This window comes from Bombus vosnesenskii, unplaced genomic scaffold (assembly GCF_011952255.1).
Source record: "Bombus vosnesenskii isolate JDL3184/JDL3185 unplaced genomic scaffold, Bvos_JDL3184-5_v1.1 scf7180000013273, whole genome shotgun sequence".
Lineage (NCBI taxonomy): Eukaryota > Metazoa > Arthropoda > Insecta > Hymenoptera > Apidae > Bombus > Bombus vosnesenskii.
In genome coordinates, this window is record NW_022882931.1 from 2,711,161 (window position 1) to 2,731,724 (window position 20,564).

Consider the following 20,564-nt stretch of genomic DNA (forward strand, 5'->3'; position numbering starts at 1 on the left):
CGTACAACATCGACGAATGCGATGCAATTGCAACTGATAAGAGCCTTTGCCAAGCGAGAGAAGTCCTAGTAACGTGGCACGGCTCGTTTCTCTTGCCGAATTCACTGCATTTAACGAATCCCCCTCCCTATCTCTCTTTCGACCGAATTCGACTTCATTCACGCACACCGATGCAATAGACGCTGGGTAGCCTCCAGAGTTTTTCCCTTTAACGAACGACCGTTATAAATAATTTCGATGCTTTGTCGTATTGCGTCGGCCGGGCGTGCCACAAAACTGAGTACGGGGTGACTCCACGTTTCTACTCTTTCTTTTTTTCTCGACCGCGCCAAAAGAGGGTGAGCCCCAGAATCAGAGGGTCCGAGAGAGGGAAAGAGGTTCTCCGAGGTTCTCGCTCATTTATTCCTTTATCTCGTTATGAAAGAAAGATATCCCGCTAAGAAAGGATTAATTAATTAATACAACGCTTGATAATATATTTATCGGATCGACGCGTCCGCGGAGAACCCGGCGCTGTCGGTGTATTTCATCGAAATTGTTTGATGTAGCTCGCGCGGTACGTTTGGCGGGAATTTATGGAGGCGCGCAATACAGTTTATTGAAAATTATGTAGATCCCAGTTCCGCGAGCGAAAAAAAAAAATACAAAAAAGGGCCAGATAGCTATTCTAATAATCGTGTGTACCGCACTTATAATTCATGGAGGCGAAAGCGCGGCTCAAAGCACAATGCATATACTTGGCTGCGCGATAAATAACCGTTGGCTGTATGAATCATCGCAATTTATATTTCGCTCGGCTATTTTTATCGTTCGGTATATTATTTTTTATACGCCAGCGTAAACCCCATAAATCTTTCCTAATTAAAGGATTTAGCGTACCTGGGCGGGGAGGAGCAGGAGGAAAAAAAGTATCGCGAATGCCAAGCGAATAATTCGACGGAACACGTAGGTGACGCGAAAGAACAATAAGTGGTTGAAACGGGCGAAACCAAGACATCGAAGAACGACGGAAGCACGAAGATAGAAGCGAAATTAGCCCAGAGGGACTTCTTAACAACTGGCAGAGAATAGTAGGGAGTGGGTGGCTTTTACACGCGGCTCTAACCACCCTTACGAGATACAATCCACCCCCTTATGCCTCGGTAACTCTGTCGAATTTGTAGTTAAGGTTGTAAACGTAAACCTGGGAATTCACCCCCACCAAGATTCGCCGAGCGTTACCGCTCCACGCTTTCTCATTCGAACCCTTTTCCATCCTTCTTCGTACAGGCCGAATATATGAACGCGTATACGCGACACTGCTACGCAAATGTTAGGTTATGTTTGCAAACCCTCTCGTACGTAACACGCGCCTCGTTCTTCTACAACCCTCAGTATATGTACCACCCACGTCTTACAACCTCCCTCCGTGGATAACGAGCACGATGTAAAGCTCATCTCTCTCTCTCTCTCTCTTTCTCGGCGTTCCTCTAGTCAATAACTTTTCGAACACGCGATATTATCCAACGTCGATGTACGCGATACATTATTATTATTTTCTTCTCGACAAAACACGTGTCTTGGAGAATTCGTTGATCCAACGGTAAGTCTAATAAAGCGAAACAACTCTGGGATATTCTCACCTTGGAAAACCTACGTATAAACTATCAACGAAAGGACAGAAGATCGGCTGGCTTATACTTGCCATCGCTAGTATATCGAATCCGCAGTGGAAACATGCTCGGGAAATGGTTGCGGATATTGGCCATAGATATATTTCTGAGGGAGCAAAAGGGAGCGCGTTGGAACATAAAAAGATCGCCTCGCCTTATAGCAAACGGCAACCACCCCTCCTTTCTACCACCCCCCCCCCACCCTCACGATCTTCCTTCTCTTTCTCGTCCTCTACTAGCGTTCACAACCACCCTCCGATTTATGGAGCATTCTGTACATTCGATATTTTCTATTGTCGATCGCCCCTATTTGTCTTATTTATGTTTCTTTTAGGGACCACCCTCGGTCACCCTCCGCTGTTTCTGCCTTGGCTTGGCCGGCGTCCACCCCCGGCCAAGTACCGCGTCCACTCTCGTGCGAAATTCACCCCCTACGGATACGGACGGTCGACCGACCACTGGATATTCCGAAGGATTTGCTCGCGATGCAAACGCGCCGCTATATTAAAACGATATATTCCGGCGAGGCGTAGGAAATTAAATACGAGGGGAGTATCGTTACCACTTAACGCCAAGCGAATATTCCTTTCGGCAAAGGGTGAAAAACAGGTATAAGAATGCACCGTGTCATTGTGTGTGATGTGGTCTCCGAATTACAATGACCTGGCATATTTCGCGTAGAAGATGACGAGGCGAAGCTATTTTCTGGATAAGCGGATAAGCGTATTTTATACTCGGTGTAGTGTGAAAATTGAAAATACCAGCATCCAAGGTACAAACTAATATAATAAGTTATCGCGGCGCAAGCCTTTTAGCTCTATGACGACGAAACGATTGGAGGGAAAACGAACGAGCGTCTTACTCTGAAATCCAGCTCAGCCGATAGTGTCTTCTTCTTGTACGGTGTACACGATTTGTCTTCGGCTAGTTTAGACTCGGTGTTAATACGAGAATAAACAGCGAGGTAAGATCCCTCTTGGCTTAACGCGTCTCTCCTTGAGTAAGCCCGGTTAAGTCTAGAGGGAGGTTCGAGATTCGAGGTTCCAGGTTTCAGGTCTGGACGGCCTCGAGCTGGAATGAGCAAGGGCTTTCTAATTAAGATCGTTAAACTGCCATGAAATTCAAATTACGTTTACTGCTGTCCTTACTTCCCTTCACGGACCCTTTTGCGGACGATGGCGAGGCACCATTTCGCTAGACTCTTCGGTCAGAAATTAACTATACCTTTTTAAAAGTTCCTCGTACGTAATAGAACCACGACGTAGAAGCGTCGTTCACCGCGAAAGATCGAACATTGATAAAAAAAAGATCTCTCGATACGCGAACAGTATACACGAATATCTTCTTGTACAGATGTCGTAACAGAAATCGGATGTTTTGTCGCACGTCGGTATAAGAAGACTAATCGATATCGAAATTTCAATAATACTGCAATCTGTGAGCACTTCCCAGACTAATCTGACGATATTAGCATAGATCCTCGGACGTTAGATAACTTGGAATCTTGAAGGGTTGAGGGAGGAAGGAGGCAAAGGACGTCTGATAACCGCCCCTTGTAAGTTAGCGTATCAGCCAGCGAGAAAGGGTAAGGAAAGGGGTGGTTTAGGACAGCACGCGTCCCTTCTATTAAATTAACGTAAGGCAAAGGGGTGGAAACCACCTCCTTCCCAGATACTAGGTCAACCGATTCAACCTCTCGGAATCCCAAGTGATTCATACGTCGTCCCCGTGACTCCTTGCATAAGACAAATTTTCCTGATGACGAAAGAAGAAGAGGTACGGCATGATGGAAAGTTGTTCGACTAGCTGGTTAACCTGCAGCCTAGTCTAGAAGCCAGGGAAATAGATAAGAACAGGTCCTTGCCCTTGACAAACACTGAATTTCAAGGAAGTTTGGGCTCGCTTGCACCCGCAGACGTGATGTCAGAAGCGGAGCAACTGATTAAACTATCACTCGTTATACAAACTACCCCCATAGACAAGGGTCGTCCAGTTCAACTACGTCGTTCGTGAGCTAGAGACACGATCGCGAGCATCTACTGCATAATGCGGTCAAATATTAACGCTAACAGAGCCGTACTAAATTTAGACAATCGATGAAACGCTCCGACAACAGGGTGAAATAAGAAAAATACGATCGACTGGCGCCGAACGATGAAAATTCAACGACGTCACACCATGTTAAATATTTTCCCTGGAGAACGTATGGATCGAACAAACACGGAGGATGTTTTTGAGATAAGCAAGGAGTACATCGGAGTAGTTCGGACCCGTACGAATTCGAACGAAGAAAGGGTGTGTCGGACGACCGTGTCCTGTCATGTTCGATAGCGATATAGCTTGGGCCCTGGCTCCCTTAGAATTTCCTGATTCTCCTTTCTCTAATTGCATAATAGAATGCCCGCATGTAGGGAAAAGATGGGTGGTTAGTATAAACGTCGCCATGTATGAGGGCAGTGATGATTTTTGTTAATTATCTACTCATTCAAATCTTTCAATTTGATCAACAATCATCTTTTTGTATTGTTATTTCTTATTTTTTTTTTTATTTTTTAAGGAGAGTACATGCATCGTGGTACACGAAGCGACTTAAACGAACCAGTAACCACGTCGTTCCATTAAAATGGTAAGGACGAATACATGGGAGGACACCATGGCGATAAAGCTCTTGTAGAGACAAAAGAGGAAGGTTTGTTTACGTAACGCTTTATCGTTAGAGGGTTCGCCGGATTTTCTTGTTGATCCTCCCGGTTCTTCTAATAGCGATTTTGGTTTGTTTTGGTTAACAAATTAAAATGTTCCCTTCCTTTATGTTCTATCCCTAAAAATTACTCTGCTTTTGTTTCTCATAACTGGATAAATATTTATGCAAGATTATCGGCAGGGACAAAAGTTGTTTAGGAAAATTATAAATTTCTTCGGAAGAGAACGGGTAAGAGATAGAAAGCGAGGTAAGATTATCGTCTTCAGCAACTGTTCGCTTTAGAAATGAAACCATGTCTGTTTGTCTGTTTGTTGAAGCAATTAGCATCGTCACCTCGTAGATTGGAAGGATCACGGCGTTGCTCGGCCCAACGTCACGCCTTGCCACAAGCGGCGAATTACAATTACCTAAAACACACAACGAGCAAACGCTGGAAAGCAACAATAACTCGGTCTCGAGTTGAACCGTATCTGCGACCGTAATTCGGTAGAAGAGATCTAAAACGTTTAAAATAATCGACGAATAACAACCGTGAATCTTACGAAGGAAAAATGTTCATTCTTCGAAATACGAAGCTAAAAACATCGAAAAATACGATCTATCAATTTTAAGCATCTCTGTGGATGAAATCGGTGAAGTGGTTGAAGAACGTTACGAATAAATCGATGAGACACCGCCGGCCTCGTAATAAGATGACTACGTTATAACGATCGGACACTTGGCGTATTATTAATTAACACTTCAATGAGAAAGTCCTACCATTCTGCTTCGATATATCCCCTGTTACCAAGTAGCCTCGATAAGTGCTCCACTGGTCGATAATACAGTCTGGAATGTGCAGAGTTTCAACGTTTTTACTCATTGCATTAGAGGAAGGTTTGTTCTTTCGAGTAACAAGACTGTTGGACTTACTTCTTCGTATTTTTTTGTTAGAGCGGACAGAGAGAAAAATTTAGGATACCGATAAAATCTGATAGATAAAACTCACGGTTCATCTTGAGTACTTAGCTTAAAGAATTTTTTCACGGTGAGAAAACGACCAAGACCGAGGTAACGAGTGAAGTTTTTCATCGTTACTACCATGAAAAAAGATTTCGCCGAGGAAATAAATACAAATTGTCGGATTACCGAGACTTTTCACGCTGATATGGGACCCCATGCTGTTCACGCGACAACGTTCTCCATTTTCCGAATACTCCGCATAACTTACGGACAAGCCGCTTCATGAAACCCAAATGCGTTCCGGAATGTTTCCTCGGATAATAATAATAATAGAAAAAAATATCCGAAACAAAAGGTCTAATTATAGTGCGAAATTTCAAGAGAAATATTTGCTAACATGTTCGAATGTCTCTATTAAAATACGAGACACGTTGCTTAATGTATTTAACCATTAATGAAGTGGACGTTTAATGGATGTTTTTGTCGTAAAATTGCCTCGGGCGAGTCCGGATTTGCTTTGCGACGGAAGGCGTTAAAAGTTTCGGAAATATTGCATCCGTTCGTAAAAAAGTAACAGAAGAAATGAGACTTCGTTCCAACTTTTATAATGACGAAATAAAAAGCTAGGGGCATAGTCGGAATTGCATGTTCCACCGTTCAGCTGTTATTGTTACGCGCTTACGTCCCTCATAGATCTCACGAAAGTCGCGTAAAATCGTGCTTTCAATGCTCAGTGGGAAAAGAATTTCGTAAACAGTTTTATCTTTCTTCCAGAGCATTCGAACATTAATCCTGCACCTCTGACCTAATATCTACAGCTATCAATTATTCCCACACTATACACTATTATTCAAATTTCCGTTTAACTCGACAAGTATGAGATAACCATAATCTATGACACGTTTATGGAATGTTAATCGCGATCCTAGCCGTTTATTCGTTTATGACATCTTACATGTGAATCAATTGCAACGGCACTTACTGCAGAAATTAGAAAATCAATTTGAACCAGATTAATCCTTAATAATAATTTCCTTTCCAAGGAAATAGATACGCTTCATTGGTGTTTTAAGCTTGAACAAAAAGTTTCATACACGGTTTATTGAAAAAAATAATCGGCTGGTTGGATTCGTGCTTCAAGTTCGCCGCATTTTTGGAACGTTCGAGGTATAGCGGCGTTCGAAGAGCGAGGCATGTTAATTAAATAGCCGGAAAGAGTTTACCAATAACGTGTGGGGGTGTGTGACACGTGGTCTCGATAAAAAAAGTCACCAGGGTTTTCCGACGTTCGGAAATGTGCGGCTCTGACCTATGGCCACGGACTTTCGATCTTTACTTTAATTAAATATTTTCTGCGCGTCAGACCATCGCTTTACCTGCAAACGATTCGTTGCAAGACGAGCCGCAACATCGCCACAGATCACACCACGGTATCCCTTTTTATTCGATCTTTAACTGCTTTATATTACGAAACATGGAAAGGGAACCATTCACCTCTCCGCACACAGATTCTCTATACCGTAATAAACCAATACGCTGATTAATAGCCCGAAAGTCTGTGATTCTTGTGGTATATGAGAATAAAGTAAGAAAAAGATTTAAGGACAGAGGCATGAAGTTACAAGGAGGCATAGGGAAAAAAGAAGAAACGAAAGAGTCGGTATAACGGCGCTGCTAAAAATGTACATCTTAATAGATTAATTAATATAATCTCCGAGAGGGTCGTCTCTTGGCAGACGAACAACTTCGTTCCAGTATGGAAAATGAATATTGTTGAGGTTAATTATAATTGGAAGAAACCTTGGGCAAATATTTCAACTGGTGAATTAAAAAACGACGAAACGAAGGCAAAAGGAGGAGAGGAGGAACAGGAAGGCAGAAAGTGCTACTTTCTTTGTTTCAAAACCGGGGATTTTTCATCGTCTGACAACGTGAAGAACGTGAACTCGTTGAATCTAGAGCGGACATCGTGCTTTTTCTTTTTCGTTTTTTTTTTCTTCTTCTTTTTTCTTTCACCGTCGTTTTATCAATTACCGTAATAATATTTTTTACGCACTTTAAACGGTCGCTCTCTTTAAAGCGCGTACGATACACCAATGTCTGGACGTTGGACACGATAATTAAAGCAATTTTACCATTCCATCCGCCCTCTATTGTGTTTCCATTAATTTAAGTTGCTGCGTATACTTCATTATGCGTAGAAGGAATTTCAGATTATTACATCAATGTAAAGAGGGGACAGAGAATTTTCTGAAAACTTCAACTAAACTCCACTGTCGCCTTCTTCTCAAACTTCTGCGCCACAATGCCCCGATATTAAATGTGGATGAATATTTATGAACAATAATTGTATTTATACAATGTGTCGACGCACACCCGGCCAACCAAGCAGGCGGTCTAATTAAATTCATGCTAATAAGTGTACACACTGAATGGAAAAAAATTAACTTCTCTTTCTCATATTTGTTTAAGCCGAATTAGAATTGAAGATTATATAAAAGTCTAACGCGTGAATGAAAGTGGTTCGACTTGTTTGATTCGCTGGGACGAAGAAGAAGGGGAAATTATGGTCGTTCAAACACGAGACGTGCAGACTCAGTGCCAAGACAATGCGTAAGTTATTTATACAACCTCCAGACGCCACCCTCGTTCATGGCAGTTAATTATACGTCTCCGAGGATGTAATCAAGCACTCTTTTCAAAAGTTGTTCCACTCGCTTAGCGCTCCAAGATAAATCGATATCAACCACATCGCGGTAAACGGCACGATTAGCGGCTAAACGATTCTGCATTTACTCTAAACATCTAGACATATTCGTGTAATCAATCAGCGAGATCTTGTTGCTCAACATCGAACACAGAGCAGAGTATGTTTGAATTTTCGGGCGGATGCGAATGACGAATTAGAGCAACGGGGGGCAGCAACGAAGGCGTACAAACTCTGCTTCCGTATGCACAAAGCACTCGAGTCGGCAAAGGTTTTGCCAACCATACGTGCGACAACCACCCTAAATTGCTTCAACCCCTTCTAAGTTTCATTATCTCCGCTGTCTGAGGAGTTTCTTCTATTACATTTCACGCTGCTAATAATTACACGATCCCACGTCGACGTTATCCAACGGTAAGGACAAAAAAAAAACGCAATTAGCAACTCCCCCTTGTTTTTCACTTTCAGCGACCATTAAATAAAATGACGGGAAAAGGAAAGAGGACGAAGAAACGGATAGTCGCATAACGAATACGATGGATGACGAAAGAAGAAACAATAAGCTTCCAACCAGACAATTATCGGAACCCTTTCGTGCAGAATCATTTCCAACTTCCATCGAGTCGAGACCCACGATCGCTGGGAATAATTCGAACTTTCATCAACAAAGAATCCAATCAGCGGAGACAAATGTTCGAGTGGTATGGCAAAAATTAAAAAGGATAAAGAGGAAGACTCGTGAAAACTTCGGCAGGTACTCGAGGCCAAATTGACACCTACGATCCGACAGAAGAGGAGGAAGTGCCGTTGAGGTAAATTGAGGGCTCGATGGGAGGGCGGTCGGGGGTGGAGTGCTAGCAGGCTTCTTCGAGGGGTTGGCGAGGGTTCGTAAGCAGAAGGGAGGAAGAAAAAAGGAAAGAAAAGGAGGGAAGGGAGAGAAAAAAAAAATAGAGGAGAAGAAAAAGGAAGGTGGAGGCCCATTACCGGTGAGCGTGTGTCTCGAAACCGCCTAAAGCGGATCTAAAAGAGAGTAAAAAAGAAGCGACGCTCGCATGTCTCATTGCAATCTGCAAATATTGAGAATGTTTTCCGGCATTGCAGAGAATCCCGGGGAGAGCGCGCGCGCGCTCCTTCACCACGCTTCCAACCAATTGCGATTATCTGACAGAGATACCACCGGGTGGATCCATCGTTTCGCTCGTATAATCCGACTTGACTACGTCTATACGTATAGCGCACGCGGAATTAGGTGTTCTCGTGTCCCGTGATACATGGAACAAAAAAGATTAGCTAATGGCATTTCCATCGGCCCACTATTTCTCTACCGTTCTCTAGCCTTCTTTTATCGGCTCTAGACGATTCTCGATCCGTTTCGAGCGTTATTGCCTCATTCTCAATCTAAAATTTCGTTCCCTTAGAGCATACACGCGAGGTATATTACGTAAACTATCAATAACTTATCTCTGTCAAGTTACGTTACAACCAGCGTGAAAAATATAGTTTCCCTTGCAGAAGGGCTGCAGCAATTAAGATCATAAAGCGATAACTTGCCGAAGCAAACGACAAAGATACGTAATGGAACAAAAGTCATGCTGAACCCTTCCGCCAGCGTTTCGTACCCTCGACTGATTCCGCTACGCCGTCATTACGGTATCGGCCGTGTCCGTTGGTAAAGAAGAACAATTAAAATATGACAATCGTTAGATTTAATTATCGGGACAAAGGGCAGCGGGTAACCCTCCGATTGTCGGGCAAGACTGCTGCGCGCAGCTGAAAACTTGAAAGACATTTAAAAGCGCGGCTAAAAGGATGGAAGGGTGGCGCCTTCTCACGCCTGATTTCGCCGTCATCCGACTCAAACCTCGCTCTCCTCGCCAAGGTATTATTAAGTACAGGGCATAACAATCAAAGGACGAATCTTCCGAATCATTTATAACAGGCGTTATGGTAATAACAATTATCGCGACTGCTTCTCATCCTCGTCCAGCCCCGTGGAAGATTCTTCTCGACAACTTCTTGTCCCTCCGAAAACATCGAGTCGACAAAAAGAAAAAAAAAAGAAGAAGAAGAAGGAAGAATCTGGTATTTATGACGCTGTCATTTCGTTTTTGTCTCGTTCTTTCGCTGCACCATCGGCCGACTTAATCGTGACACGAGGATGGAAATAGACCGTATATCCACGATACTATAATTATTTTAGTCGTATCGATAGCCAGCTGTGTCATTCTCGTAGGGGTGAGTTGATATTGTTATTTAAAAATACGGCTGGCAATTGTAAAACTTGCGTGACATGTCTATAAGAAGAACCAATCAGAGATACTAACTCGTGACATTTATAATTAGAGAGCGGCACGAAAGGGAATGCAATGCGAAAGTGTCAATAAATGAGAAGTCAATTTGAATATTTCAATCTCCTCGCGTTACGTATCGTGGGCGATACATTTTTACGTTTAAATATAGAATGCATTAGAAACGTAGCATGGTACGAAATGTCGAGGATCGATCAAACATTTTTATTATTTACGGTGAAGATTAACATCGGAATGAATAGTAACGTTAAACGATTGTTTTAATTTTTTCCAACATCGAAGCGAGATTTACGAGTATACTTTTCATGTTGCTCTTCAAACTTTTCCTCCCTTACATTTACCGTTCTTCTTCAACAGAGTATATTTTACTGCTGGAAAAACTTTCCACCCTTACGAAGGAATTTCATACGAAACAGGTTTACTTCGTTAAAGAAAAAATAAAATGAAAAGTAGAGAAGGCATCGCGATAACCTTCTTCGACTTTAACGTATCATCCGTAATGAGTGTCTATGTGGGATATAATTATCTCGTAAAGTTAAAATATTCACAAGGCGAAATAGGGGAAGTCCGCCGTGGAAAACTAGTTTACTGGAAGCCGAGCGAAATTACACGATTTAAGCTCGTCGTCGTCGCAGCCGCGAGAAAGACGGAAACACCAGTCTTCCGGCAATGTGAACAAGACGTCGCCAATGTTATTTTCCAGCGTCACACCAGGTTAATCATCCCCCAAAGTTACGGAAACGACATGACTGACGGGCAAACAGGATCGTCGTCGCTCTTGCGCGTAAGTTTCCCTCGCGGTGCAGCGTTAAAGCACGACAAAACACGCTTAAAAAACTTTTTAAATTTAACCCCATCCTCAACCAACTTCTTCCACCAAAAGACGTGGAAAAATGTGAATGCAGTATATACAAGGTGTCGAACACGTCAGACAAGTCTCGTAAAGAAAGTCTGTTAAGAAATCGAGGAAAATTACATCAAATTGATTTCTCCGCAGACTTTACATACCACCGTCTTATATATAACTTTTAATTTCATTTGCTAATGTTGTTTCGTCTGTTTTCATATTTTCTATTTGTTTCTTTGCACCCTTAAATTTATTTATTCTTACACATTTTAGGCCTGTTTGCATAAAATTTCAGACACCTTCAAATAACGCGCGTTGAATATCATTGCTATTATAGGTGGTAGATATTTTCAAAAATCTAATATCTTTTACAATCGATTTGCCATAGAACGAAAGTCATAAATGCACACCCGATTCTAGTTCCCAGCGGATCGAATGGAAGCGGATCGAGCGGTATAAAAGATTGAACAAAGTTCGGTTGCCGTTTTGTTTCGTGAAACGCAGAGAAAGTAGTAGCGGGAGGATCATTGAAAGTTGCAGAAAACGACGTAAACGCAAAACGGTTACGTCTGGGGGCAGAAATAGCCGAGTGGAGCCACAATGACTGGCGCGAGAAGAGGGGAGGTTTGCCGCGATTCGGAGTTTTGCCTCGATTTGTATCGAAAAGGGAGACGGCGATGTGAAGTTTTCCAATTAAACGCGGATTATATCGCTTTGTCTCGGTATTGAAAATACATCGATACTCCGGTGGCGGCCAGTCCTGTACCTGTATAGAGGGGCTAACCCCCGGCAACCGGTCTGTCGCACATAATCGTCCAGGCACGAGTTGAATCTTTCTCTCCGACCAGAATCATCGAAACTTCGGTCAACAACGACTCGGCGATATCTCGATGTATCACGAAGCAGACGAGAAGCGGGATTACCCCTAGCCTTTCCCCCCTTTTTTTTCCTTCCACCTCGTTTTCCCTTCGGCGATTGTTTAAACCGTCTGCCGGCTGCCGCCTAGCCCGCTCCGATTCCACGTGGAACGATTGTACGCGAAAGAGAATGTGAAAATTTCAAGCAGGCTTGCACACTTGTACACACCATCCGCGATACGCGATGTTTGCCGAAGTTCAACCAAAACGGCCTACGCTCTGTCAACCCTGAATCCGATTAAACATTCTGCCCCTCCCCCCACCTCCGTCTATTCAAGAAATTTTCAATCTTTCTTGACGATTTATTACACGACGACCGATATCGATCGTTATATAGCTAGTACAGAGACGTATAACAGAATCGTACACGTTACGTAATCTATAAAAGAAGCAAAAAAACAGAAGAGTGTCGTTGGAAATTTTTGCTACGCGAATAGACTGTTTCGTTTCGTTGGGACGAGAAACAACGGAGAAACGATGCGATTTGAATTCGATATAGAAATACAAGACTCCTATGGTTCGGCTAGTGATCTGTAAATACATCGACTGGATTGGATCGGTCCCTATCAACCTAACTCCCTGTCTACCAGGAACTTTCGTACTTTTCCAAACTTGCTCCCTTGGAAAAAAGCTTTCGGTCCTGTTTTCGTGTAATAGCCACTCGCCGAACTACGTGGCGGTTTGCAACGAATTCCCGTTTCCACGTTTCGCTCGCGAGCGATCCGCCAGGATCCGCGGAAAAATATTAATCACTCGGTTACCACCGAGGCAAATCATCTCGAGAGAGCTATTTCATTTCTACGAACACGATCGGAAACGACGAGCAACTTTTAATAAACCGTGGTTCGGCTTCGTTTTCTTCGCTTCTTTCTCTTTCGTACGAAGATTAACGACTTTGCCGAGGAAGCGATCGCGCGGAGGTGAAAACGAGCGTATGCAGGCACGCGTATGAACACTATCGATTCCTGAAATTATGGCACTGGGTCAAAGAGGGGTGAAACGATGCCGGGGGCGCAAAGAGGAGAGAGCAGCATCATCGAGCATACTCAGACAGGGAGAAGCGTCGAGGGTGGACTTTTTGTTCTGAAAAGGATGAAATGATCCTCTTTAAGAATCGGCCGTACGCAAATAAAACGCTTTAACGGGTCCGTTTACCCGGCTACGATCTAATAATACGTTTTCAAACGCACGAAAATATTCGAGTTGCCTGGCAACGTTGAAAAAAGCTAAAACGGAAGAAGAGAGGAAAAAAAAGAAGAAGACCTAAACGCAACAGGAACGAGAACGGAAAAATGGCTCCCCTTTTATGCTTTCGATTTCCAAGCTGTACAGGAACACCCTCCAATAGCAAGCGGGCAAGCAGGCAGGCAAAAGATATTAAAACAATCGGGCGTTGTAGGGACCTCCCGCCCCCTCCACTTTGGTTCCCTTTAAAATTTGCAAATACACGAGTGAAGTGCGAATTTATTCGTCGGTCTCTAACCGCGTGGCTTCTCTTCACGCGGCTCAAACTCGGTTCAACGCCGTGAGCCGTTTGCGGCTGCCGCGAAATGGAAAAACGGGTTTTCCTTCTCTCCCGGAGAGGAGAGAAACGACTGCGTGCCGCGAGAGGGATTAGCATAGCCCCCTCATTAAAATACAAACACAATTCCATCGGCCCGTACAGCCACCCACCCCCGCCTGCACCCACCAATCTCAAATACCAAGCCGATTCTACAGCCGGTTCAACGTCCCTTTCTCTTTCACTATCTGCTTTCTTTCTCCCTGACTGCTTTCCTTCCCTCATAGTATTGCGCCTCCAAGAACTTTTAATCCATATTCGTTAAGTCTTCTCCAGCAACTCTGACATTCACGCTGGCTTATTATTTTGTTAAAGGGATAAAAGACAACAGTATGCAGGGAATGGTAAATCGAGATTTTTGTCGTCATTTCTGGAAATTGCATTGGAAGACCACGTGAATTAACAGAGGCAAAGAGAGAGAGAGAGAGAGAAAGAGAGAGGATACGTGAAAAGAGTTGGGTAAAGAAAGAAAAACAAGCTGCCTAAGAGCAAAAGACGATGAAAACGACGTTTCTTCCGCATGGTCGATCGGCACATGCAAATGCTCTCTAGCGTCGCGCTACCCTTAAACTTACTGCGATATTTCCCGTCCAATTCGGTCCCATTGTTTTTACTTTCGCAGCGTTCCCATATCTGATTTTTACGAAGGGTGCATCGCACATACCGGTAGCTTCGCTAATAAAAGTTGTCTGTATGGTAAAGCCATAACGTTTCTCCAGCAATGAAAAGCAACAAACACGAAGCACACTGGAGGGAAAAAACCAAACAAAATCTGTACTCGTAGAATAACCACGAAATGTTTCGCGAAATGAGATTCAAAGAAGAATAAAAAAACCTCTGTTCTAGAAACACGATGAAAACGCAGCCATCGCTTGGAGGGAGCAAAAAACATGAGAAAAAATAGTCGTTGCAACGTCAGCAATTAGGAAAACTGGACGGATAGATCGACGGTCTCTAGGGGTGGTTAAACCTTATTGACCAGAAAAAGAAAAGTAGCCGTAAACAACCCTCCTAAATACCCCCGACCTCTTATTGGCCTATAGTCATCGGTTTAACCATTGCTGTAACGACCCTCGCTTGTTTACTGATCGGGGATACCCTTACGTGATTGAAGCATCTACTATGCCGTGAACTAACAAATCTACTTGCTAACTACTCCTTCCTGATTTACATCGAAACACATGAAGTTTTCTCTCTACGTTCACTAGGAATTTTGCTAGGATTAAGATCGATTTCTGCAACGAGAGTAAAAGCTCGACAAGATAGTTCGATGAAAAGAAAATCGCGTGAACGAACGCGTAGAAAGGGCAAACATAATATCAAGCTTGATACGCGAGAATTTCCTGTACTCCGTAAATACCGACGAATCTACCTTGGAAATTGTTAAAAGCTACACACTCCTCCCTGCCACAGGTTGAAATATTTTCAACGCAAACAACCCGTTACCAGTACTAATCGTAGGAGAAGCTTATACCGAGCCGTGGCACTTCTTTGAAGGGCTTTAGATGAGTGTAGGCCTTGCCAAATACAGAATTCGTTTGACCGTCAAACGTACAAACCAGAAAGCTTTTATCCTTTCTACCCTCGACTCATACCGCCGCCTAGAGGAGCTTCTTCAACCCCTTCGAATCTTTGTCCCGAAAGAGGGAAATATTTACAAATATTTCGCAACTATAAAACCGGTTCACGCCGCAGACGCTTCTATCGCCTTTCAAGAGCTGGCACATCCACGTTTTTACGTACTCCTCCTGTTGTCTTTTCGTTTCGAAGCTTTCTCTTCGTTTACATTTCCACCTGTGTCGAAATGAAATTTTTACACACATTTTTTGCCACTTGTTCCCACCAAATTGTCAAATTTCAACTTGTTCTTCGGATTGTTACGTTTTCGCTGAATCGAACGTTAGGTGTGTACGTTAAAGGCGACGATTACCAAAGATATAAGGACGAAAAGGGAGGCGAAACTCGATTTCAGTCTTTATCGATCTCTTTATGGAGTATTCACCGCGTTGATACATATGCAGACTCGATATCTTTGGTAGTTATTCTTTCCTGGCTTACCAAGGAGAAAGATAAGGAAAAACCCGCCAGTAATTTGAACCTAAAGGAAGCCACCGATAAAGCTTTGATGTCTTCGTTAAACGTTCGAGCTATTTTCGTTCGCAATGAGTGACGCCAGGGTATCTCAATTCCAGATTTACATATTTTTCACGAGCGATTCTTGGAATAAATCTAAACCTCGATTAGTACGAGAGATCGGAAAATACAGGGGAATGATGAGAACTCGTTGTTGATGGGCAGTAGGGTGTGGCTAACGGTCGAGTAAATGAAGGGTCACATTACGAGTTAACGTTCAGCTGTTACGTTCGTGTGATTCGCCTAATTGTTCGGCCCTAGAGAATCCGAAATAACCTTTGTTTCGTACACGGAATACGACGATATACAATTATACAAGCTGAATATATTTCTAAGAAGAAAGAGACTAGATGCAACCAACCCTTAAAAAGCTTCGCAAAAGCGTTTGTCTCTGGATACGTCAGTTCCATTAGTAGAAATGTTTAAAACATTCGGGCACTTGAAAGCTTTATCAACCTACACTCTCGATCGATCAAAAAATATGCCAAGTTGAATATGTTTTTATCGATTTACGTGAAAAAGATTCTCCGACTCAGTGATTCTATAAAAAAGAAACAAAGACAGGAAGATAGTGAAAAAGTTGCACGGGAAGATTGAGAAGAATGAAGGAACGGTTCAAGTCGGTGGAATTCGCGTGTCGATACAGAAAAAAAAAGAAGATGTAACGTAGGTAGGACTGTCGGGACAGGAAGCTAAAGAGGGCGGTTAACAGGAGCTTCGGGGCAATAAGCGACTCTACAAGCTTTGGGAGGCGACGAGAGATGACCGCACAGGAAAAGCCGCACTGGTCAGCAGAAACAGCTCGCAAAAACACGGTCGGCCAGCCTCTTCTCTGCCCCACAGCAGCAGCAACCCCAGGGAAAGCTCCACCGACCAACCACCCACACCTAAACCCTACTCCCACCATTGCTAGTGGCTCTTCCCCTCCTCCTCGTTCTTCGTCGTTTCCTCGCTCCTTTCCGCGCCAGCTACCGCCACACGTTAAGGGTTGCTTAGGTAGTTGGTACAGGGGTAGAGAAGAGAACGAAGTGGAGGAGTTGGAGGGGTTTGCTCGGTGGCAAGATTACGGCGAAGTTGCGCTCATTTAAATAATGCGCACAATAAAGTATGCAATGGCTAAGAGTAGGGGGGTTGGCCTGGGTTCCGTTAGCGCTCGATGTTCCTGTTTCAGGGTAGAAGGGATGGCGCTCCCGGGTGCAGTCACGTACTCTTGAAGAAGGAACGACTGGGAATCCGGGCATACGTACACGCACAAATGTTTAAACACGGAAGTTTACGCGTCCACGATTAGATTTAGAATAGATATGGTCTACTAAAAATAAAGTATCATGAATTTTTTTTAGTTAGAATTTTCATAAAACAGATTGGGAAAATAATTCTTCTTTTTTCCTCGAGACAATGGAATCAATAGACAAATAGTCTCTTGAAATGATTCTTTTGTAAAGTTTGCATACAAGTTGCAAGCATGCGTGAGATTACTTTCACGTGGAGCAAAGCTCCTATCGCGTATGTATCAGAGGGGTGAGTTGGAGCGTTCCGCCCTAGAGGTTTTGCCGATCGATTGCGATTCCCAAGGTCATCTAAGTTTTCCGACCATGGACATTGCGTGGAATGACCTGCTTCGATAGGTTACAGGGATTCCGGAATAAATCCCTTCTAGTCGAAGCAAAAGTTTTTTTCGGCGGTAATCTTGCATCTCCGACACCCTAAACTCGCTTTCTTTTTCTTCCCTCCCTGCCTCGTATCCCGAAATGCGATCGTTCGTCAGGATGAAATCGAGTATGCTAAAAATGATTTTACGCGTTGATTTTTTCTCCTGCCAGCCTCAACGTAACACTCGCCTCGTGATTTTCCACTTTTAAAGACAAAAGTTGAACGATCCGTTCACGATCGGCCAACGTAACGAAAGAAACACGAGAAAAGAAATTTAAAAAGTTTAAGAAATAATTTGTCAAAGTTCAGGAAGAATGAAAAATATACTTGTAGTTTTCTACGTGAATAGTAATCGATTCTATTTGAAACTGTTGAAGAAAGAAGAGCGAGAGGAATGCCAAAGATGAGAATAGTAAATAATATATTCGAGTAATAGGGGTGCTCTTTCTTCACTACTGTACCCATTCCGTCGGTGTGTCTTATGAGAATAAAGAGGGAGGCGCGAGGATGAATGTAATGAAAAACTGGGGCTGCTTAAATAAAATAAAGCTTGTCGGCATATTATTGGCGGGAGGGTTGCACTTTATCTTCTTTCCGTCCTGATCTCCTCCTCTGTCCCTCGTACTTCATTTTTTCAGTTTATTCTTCATCCGAGAAGTCTTTCATTTGCTCGATAACGTTATATTTCGCGAGCAGAGTTTTAACGATGCAAATATTACCGGGCTGTTTCATAAACGTCACATTTTTATCCTGACCACTCAATTATGTAACAAGAAGAAATGTACACTGGAGCATTGCCAGCTAACCGTACACGATCCACTTTGCCGTAGACTATGTTAAACGACAACTAATTCGACGCTAGGCGTTGAAACTTTTAGGCGACATCCCCGAACGTAAATGCCACAAATACTAATCATATCACAGCATTACCGAGAGACATGAATTTATCTGTTACAATGTCTATGATGACATAATTGAAACTCTGACTTCACCCCCTTCGTTACGCAATGGTTTCTCCCTGTTTCTCCGTATCCCCAACAGACTGACTCGACAAAAATGACAAATAGCATGGCAAAGGAGGCGTCTAATTTACATATCCACTAATCTCTGCCTCTCTTCGCGTCTTCGGCTCTAATTCCACGCTAATTCGCTACCCTACAGGAAAACGACGATGAGATTGTTCGAATCCCCTAGCATCTTTTTCATCGCGTACAGACCTTCGCTGCTCGCTTCGTTTCTCGAAGATACATAAGCGAAGATAATTCTAACATTAATTTTACTTTTTTAATCGGATTCTGTGGTCGGAAGCACGGGCAGAATTTTAAGTGATAAACGTAGGACGTAACTGTAGAATAATCAAAAACAGATTGTAATATTATAGATATATACGTCGTACGATGATTCTCAGAACGAAGCAGCTAAGTAGCTGTTTCACTTTCAAAGCGAAATTAACGATATCAATCTAATTGGGTATCAATTAAACTCGAATCAGTATGCCGTTTCATCTATGCTTCGTCCTAATGAAGGATGTAACAGCACCGCCCTATAAACATTCTGAGATTGTGCAGGTGCTGTCCTTGATTTATGACAGGCAATTAGAATCTGACTACCTTATTTGCCGTCGTTGCCACTAAGAAGTGCCGCCAGCATGTGAATACGACGCATCCTAATCTATGCTCGAAACCCTAATTTTGAACGGCTGCCAGATGTTGTACGACGAAGAAAGGAAATCTAAAATATAAATACACCGCTTAGAATCGTGTCGCATTTGCATAAATAAGACATTAGAACAAATTATCGACATGGATTACGTAAATAATTGATTCATGCATAATTAGAAACAAAAATGTCAAGCGATTAATAATCGACGAGCAACGAAGTGAATGTCTACTTTCAATGATAAATAATTTAAAGTATGTGCGCAATTAATAATGTAAATCGCGTAATGAGACTATACTGTAAACTGATTATAGAATGCAAGGGTGAAGTCGATGTCGGAAGGAGACAAATGAAGAGAGATGGTTTGCGGAAACTGGAAATGCAATATTCCGTGAGACCCGTCACCAGAGGGATCGTAAAATAAATAGATATACGCGATTAGAGTTCTTTAGCTAATTTGAGAACTCTGTCACTATTACTTAATGATAGTTACAGTTGTTGTTAATGGACATTAATTCTGTACTTGAGAGAGTTATACATAAACGATGTTTAACTTGCTCTAAAAATCGTAAAGTGTTTACATATATTTATAGAAAGATTCCTTCTTTTACCTTTTATACATTTTCCTTTCCTTTCTTTGCTATTCGTTCATACGTGCAACCGAATACCATACTACTGCGTAATAAACATATTTCAATGAATTGGAATTTTTTATCTATAAAAGAGAACTTGGACCAGCCAGACTATAGAATTAAATATCGATGACAAATTGCCTGGAAAAGTAACCCGCATTGCGAAACACGTCAACGATAACGATTAAGAAAATCACTAGATTCTAAGTTGTCTGTAAATTCTATCAGCATCGTTGAACAGTGCTTGGACGAATCGAAGAATGCTAAGCTAATTCTGTAGATCCACCCCTTTGCTCTCGGGTAATATTCAACGAGAGAAAAAACAGCGTGCTTCGATAAATTCATCTCTGCGGAACAAGTGATTGTTTTCCCAATGAGCCTGATAAGGACAGAGGCGGAAATGAGTAAAAGGGGAAATAACCCGACGGAAAGCTGCGAGAATGGCAGAAGGAGTAAGAGAAGGAGGTGGAGACGACGGAGTATAGGAGGACTTCGGGGAGAGATGGCCTGGCGTTCATCGGACATTTATCCAATTAACCGATTCGAGTTGAGTAACCGGGGGTCAGGAGATCGTTCGGATACCTATATAGACGATGCACACGCTCCGGTGCTCGAGTATACCAATAATAGATACGCGTCCGTATAGAAAACGAGGAAGCTTGGTTACGTAATGTCGAATGTTGATCTGTTATGTTTAATTACGGAAACTGATATTGACGGGTCGGTATGTAAAGAATAGAAAAGGAAGAATCGTTAGATCGAAGAGGACGGAGGGTGAGATCGGCGCTAGATGCTTGTTCGTAAAGTCACCCCTTTCTCTGCGTGGGGTTAGCTCTGAAAAGGGGTTC

At 42.8% G+C, this 20,564-nt stretch overlaps 1 protein-coding gene across 1 annotated transcript in view; it reads right to left on the reverse strand.

The window, feature by feature from the left end:
* LOC117231781 (forkhead box protein P1-like) overlaps window positions 1-20,564 on the reverse strand; it is a 245,733-nt gene that overhangs the window by 224,314 nt on the left and 855 nt on the right. The window lies entirely within an intron of this gene.